The following is a 6,851-nucleotide window of genomic DNA, read 5'->3' as shown; positions in this document are numbered from 1 at the left end:
AATTAGTATTTTTAAAACAATTAAATACATACTAGTAGAAACTAATTTCCAAATTTTTAACGAAGGCGCAATTGAATAAGACGTAAAACTTAAAGGTAATGTAAGCCATTATTCTTAAGGTACAGTTACATTATCTAAGAATGTCGCGGGTTGAATATCTTAAGGGGTAAATGCTTGAAGTAATGGACCTCGATTTTGCAATGCAAATCAGTCGACTTATTTACTTGACACATTTTTGCGACTTTATACTTTCGCTGAATTAATTTGAATATCTGCAAATTTCATTGGAATTATTTTGATGTTGTTAATAAAGTTTGGTATTAGTAGTTTTTTACATCAGAGTTTGACTCCTTTAGTAGAATTAATAGTTTTTTTTCTAATCATTGATGGCAATTTTTAATCATCTTAGTTCGTGACAGTAAGTTCAGTATAAGGAAGCTTTATATCAAAAGATTTATATGGACTGAACTATAGTTGATAAATTATTCGGATGGAGAAGATATTCCGATAGACATGGATACTCAGAACTTCAAGTAAATAATTTAATTCAGTCACACAATGTGTCTCGATCGCAACAAAACAAAAGCCAAAGATCAGCGGCTGGAAATAGATCTGGACTGCATTCAAAACTTTCAATTGACGATGCTCTATTTGTCTTGCCATCCCATTCAGTAATGTCTCGTACTGATTTCGGAGAGGATTTGAGAGGCGAACGGCCGTGGGATTGTCGATTTCAACTTAGTAAGAATGATTGTACTAACTCAAGGAAAGTTAGATATTGTATGTTTATTTTTTATTTATTTACGACAAGAAAATGAAGATAAGCAAGAACTAAGATTTAAGAAAAGCTATGTACAAGTGCACTACCTATGTATTTCTTAAGAAATGTTTAATTTTTTATAGATATGATTTTTTTTTATCTAATTTCATATTTTCTCAATTTTTTATTGAAATTAAATTCAGATGATGTAAAAAAAAGATTATTTTACAAATGTGTCCTGAATGACTAAACACATAATTACAGCAGGGGTAGCCAGAGCCTACATATCACCACATGATCCCTACTTACAATGTTGCTGCTTCCGTTTTCGCAATGACCTGAAATTATAGTAGAAAGTTTACGATTGAATCTCCTACCTCATGTAATTCTTCATTAGTACACTCTTGACAGAGTGGCCGTGGTCTTCATGTTATCGTGGAAGTGGTGGGGGAAGAATCTGATGAAACACTTCGCAAGATGCTTCGCTATTTTTCTCTACTCACATATTAATAATTTCGCAGATGGATAAATCACTTTCGTATCTTTAATTCATTTAACATTTTATAGTAGACTAGACATTGTCAAATGTTTTCAGATATTTGAGGTGCTAACCCAAAAACCGTTTGCATGACGGCCTTGACTTTTCGTCCTTGATCGATGTTTAGAGCCAAGGGGAAAAATGAGGAAAAAGGTTGACCGAAATCGAACTGAAATAGCGCTACATTTCAGTATAGTGAATACTCGATCTTTAAGTTGCAAATGCAGTTAGTGTTGACCCAATAATACATTAAATGTTATAAAGCTAAAAACTTAATACCAACAAAATGAACGCGAAAGGAACGGAATTGCAAAATATATTAGACAGCGGCTAATCTGACCACGTTGCTCAAGGATTTATTGCAAAATAGCTGTTCTGAGTAAGGACGTGCATCCGATGCCGGATCTCTAAAGCTATGTCTTAGGAGTAGTGCTGACGAGAATCCTAGGCGCTTCTTATGAAATAGATCGTGTAGTAACTGCAATCATTGACGTTGATAAGCAATCATTGTTTGGAGCATAGAATTTTGAACCTTGCTAAGCAAATTACAAATATTTCAGAAAAAAAAATCATTGACAACGACTAACATCAGGATATTAATATTATCTACAACTTTAACAATTGAAGTGAAGAATAGAACTTGATACCTAAGTGATGTTTAGAGAAAGTCAAGCTTAGATGACGGAAATCTAAATATTCTCTCTGAAAATAATATTTAAAGACAATAAAAAATTAAGTCAACTAGGCAAAAGATTGTAATGATTAAAAATTTTTGCTTAAAAAGTGAGCACAGGACTTTAAAATTAATGATTTATCGACACCATTTAGTCTGAAGCTTACGCGGGACCAATGGAATTCTGGTTTCACACGCAACAAATGCTCTCATTATCTGATGAACTTTGCTAGGAAATAGTGAGCATAGAGTAATGTAACTTACAGATCCAGATGAACGTCTGTCATTGTTTTTATATTTTCAATTTTTTTAAAGATGTATCAAGGCATTTCTGTTCGATAATAATTGAGGTAATTACTATACTACTCATTTCATACATTTGCTACGAATAAGCAAACCCAAACTAATGGTAGCTAACCTGCCTAACGAATGGAGGGATTTGGCGTCATTATATTATATTTTCGCATTCAAATGTTGTTATCCTTTAAAAACCATTCATTTGCATTAATCTCGTTGTGATACTTTATTTCAGTCCTTAAAGTTGCCAGCCCAGATGATAATTTCGATTTTCCCACTCCTTATTGGTATCGATTAAAACTGCAAAAATCAAGGCTGCCTTATCATTTAAAAAAAACAGCTTTATGGTTAACTATAATAATACATACACTTTTTAAATATGTATCTATTATATGTCTATTAGACTTGGAGGACATGTATAGCTGGATCATTAATGATGGGTGAATAATAATTAGAATTCAAACATAGTGTCAGGTTGCTATTGACACATACAATCTGCCCTGTAAGATGAACATCTTACTCGTCAAATTATGTCTCTTTTATGGAAGTTTACATCATGAAAAAAAAAAATGAGAAAAAAAGGTTTCGTTCTAAAAACCTCTGTCTATTTATGTAATCTGTGCAGTCTGCGTGTCGTCGCTTCCATACCGCGATCACCATGGACGAGCGTTCATTTCAGAGCGATTCCACAAACGTTCATTTTGAAAATGCGATTATTGTTCAATATTGCATTGTGGCTATTAAACCGACGTGCGCATTGTAGGTGGCAATTGGATTTTTATCTGAAATTGCGTGGGTGTTGTTAGAGTGTGTACTGTAAATTTAGAGATACAAATCATGTTATACAAACGTTAAATTCCTATACCAATGCTACACATATGTATATAGATTAACACAAAGTAAATAAGGTATTCATTTATTTATTGGAATTCCTAGTATTTACAAAGAGCTTTTTTCGTCCTTGCTATTCCGGTCTATTTCCGAAAAAAAAATATTCCGGACTTATACAAGCCATTCATATCGTAAATTAAACAAACGATTGAAGAGAAGGTTGTACTATTACTGGTTAATATTACTACCATTTTTTTGGGCGATGGGCTGACTTCCACCATCTTATATAATGCTAGGATAGGTTGAATGAGGTCTTTTTTATTTTAATCGACTTTATAACAGCTACAATTTTCTTTTATTGAGCTTTTACTTTTTATGTTGGTTGGTTGGATGGATATAAATAAGTTTGTGAAATTTTTGATATGTACTTACATACAATTCGGTAGCACGAACCATTATTGGTGTAATTTGCAATTACTCGAGGTTAATTAATAGTGCAATATTTGTTTAATATCCTGTCATATCCCCACAGACCGCTGGTAAGCGATTTAGCTAATTGAAATAGTTTAGGTTGTCGATTATAATTTATTACGGCCATGTCGAAGGACTATGATTAAACTGGTATGGGTTAAATCATACAAGAAGGTTATGATATTGAAAAAAACGACAGATTGCGTGTAATTGTATTAAGAAGTTAGATATATTATAACATAGATAGATAGATAATTATAATATAACATATGATCACGTCTATAACCCCTGCGGGGAAGACAGGGGCATCGGTCATCAAAAGGCTGAAAGGCCATGTTCAGATGTTTGGCTTAATGGGAGAATTGAGATCCAAATATAAAGCTATATTTTTCTTATTTTTGTCCAAAAAAGGCTAACTTTCGTTTCATAATCTCTATTCTAACCGCCTGAAGCCTTTTAGAATTAGATCGGCCAATTTCACCCATAATGATTGCGAACTGAGCAGAACATGCACTTTGTGGGAAAATTATGCAAAATTACCGAAATTAGCTCAAATTATCGTTGCTTACTGGCGATCTTGGTGTTCTCGCCTTGTATCTTTTTTTGGCTCTGCGAGAAAATCTCGTTAGTTCATAAATTGAAGTCTGTAAAACAGTCATGTTTCAACTCTGCGGTGTGGCTTTGGTGAAAAGGAGCAATTGCGGGAGTTGTTGTGTTTTTATAAATGGTAACAATCTTTTAGGCGATGGGCTAGCAACTTGTCACTATTTGAATCTCAATTCTATCAAGCCAAAAAGCTGAACGTGGCCTTTCAAGACTGTTGGCTCTGTCTACCCCGCAAGGCATATAGACGTGACTGTATGTATGTATGTGCCAATGGTGAAGGTTCAGCCACGGTAAGATTTGCCTGATCCAGCTGACAAAGTGTTACTGAGATACGATTTTCCTGTAAATGTTACTTCACAAAACTTATAAATCTGGAGCCACATTATCGAATAATTAAGCGGTGAATACATAAATTTCTGCTGCTGTCCCTACGATTTATGTTTCGTTTGCTTATTCCACACTCATCAATCGCTTCACGAAAGGTTTGATCCGTTCAATCAATAATATTAAAATATAAAATTTGTATGTGCCGTGTGGTTCCTGGCACCAATAAAAAAAAAGAATAGGACCACTCCATCTCGTTCCCATGGATGTCGTAAAAGGCGACTAAGGGATAGGCTTATAAACTTGGGATTCTTCTTTTAGGCGATGGGCTAGCAACCCGTCACTATTTGAATCTCAATTCTATCATTAAGCCAAACAGCTGAACGTGGCCCATCAGTCTTTTCAGGACTGTTCGCTCTGTCTACCCCGTAAGGGATAAAGACGTGATCATATGTATGTATGTATGTAAAATTTGTACATTACTCAACGAAAAACAAAAATAATAATACTTTATTCTTTAAGTCTTACTCTGGTTGGTAGCACTCTTAGTCCCAATGCGAATACACCAAACCCCTCAGTAGCCAACATCAAGATCGCCCCGGGCCCACCTCGCGTGACAGGGCCCAAATACCAATAATTTTAATGCGAGTAATTACGAAAACTTCCATACATTATGCAAATAAATTAAATGCAGCCTGGAACGGTAGGCTTCCATTTTTGAGAAATTGTCGGCTGCGCCTTGGTGGCGTAAGGGAATTTTAGCCTTGATAAATGTTGAATAATTTATTATTCGATGATAGTTTACACCGTTTTCATAAATATTACATACATTTAAGTAAAATTATAATTTGTTTCGAGGAATACAGACCCGAATAAAGTATTAATAAATAATTTTAGGACAATAAACGTATACCACCATTAAAATATTTCGAGTTAGTACCTATTGTGAAAATATGGTATTTTAGAGTAGGACTCTAAACTACGTGTTCCTTTTCGAGGCATGAATTACTTGATAAAAATTCGAATACAAAATTGAATGGCATTATTAAATGTTCATATCTTTTTATTCACTTTTTTCTAAATAATTAAAAAATATATTCGTCACGCATCTAGTTCCATGTGAATACATAAATATCTTTTTTATACAACCATGACATCAACATACAAACATACATATTATCACGTCGAAATCCGTTGTTGGGCAGACAGAGCCAATAATAGTCTTGGAACGACCGAAAGGCTACTTACTTTACAGTGGAATTGAGATTCAAATACGGACAGGTTGCTAGCACATCGCCTACAAGAAGAATCCCAAGTTTATTACCCTATACTCTATACCCTAGTCGCCTTTAAGGACTTTCATGGGAAAAAGAGACAGTAAATGGTCCTATTCTTTAGTGCCGGTAACCATACGGCACTAAATGTGAAATAAAATCAATACGATACAAAAACTTTAAAAATGAAGAAGACATCACGAGTTTTATTTAAATTAATATTTACCGTTACCCTAATATAATTCATTCAAACATGTCAAAAAGGCAACATATTAATAAATTACCGACTAGAAACTGGACACTCGTGAAGTGAAACCTATCGGAACGAAGCTTAACCATTTGTCTAAAGAATATGATATTTTGTGTGGTCTGTGATGGAGGTAAACTCACAGGGATTATGAAGGTATCGGGTGTAAAAAAAGTTTAATGTTAAGATCACTGACAAATTTTAAACAGAACAATGAGTTGGGTAATAAAGTATCGGCTTTCGTGACGGTCCAACGGATGGACCATTCGGGTGTGAATATAGTCACGAAATGTTGCTCACATACTTGTTTAAAATACTCTGTAGTTTTCGTTTAGTCAGATGTTTTAATCCCGGCTTAATTTTATCAAAATCTTAACTATTTAGGTAGAATATTTCGTTAATACAACACAAAAATTGTAGAGAAAGCTACGTATTCAATGACAACTTGTACTCGAGTAAAAATAATCGCCGATTTACAATGCAAAAAAATATTGGATGTTTTATCGTTGTGATAATATTCGATTTCGTCCATTACACAGCGTTTTAGCATAATAATCCCTAGAGTACGTCTACACTCAGACATGAAGATAACTGACATGTTCATTCGTCTTTTTCACTACAAAACCAGTAAAATTTAAAAGAAATAAAATCAAAATGTAAGTAGAATTCCCAAACAGAACTAGAAAATGTGCTACGTAACAAGCAAGAATGTGATCAAAACACGTCTTTTCCGATATGTTATCCCGCTCAGCGTCACTCTCCGCTCCGCTAATGCCTCTCACACACGCAACACTCTTCGCAAACTTTGTGTTCAACATTTGTCTACATTC

The sequence above is a fragment of the Amyelois transitella genome, chromosome 15, assembly GCF_032362555.1.
Source record: "Amyelois transitella isolate CPQ chromosome 15, ilAmyTran1.1, whole genome shotgun sequence".
Lineage (NCBI taxonomy): Eukaryota > Metazoa > Arthropoda > Insecta > Lepidoptera > Pyralidae > Amyelois > Amyelois transitella.
This window is presented reverse-complemented; position numbering follows the sequence as displayed.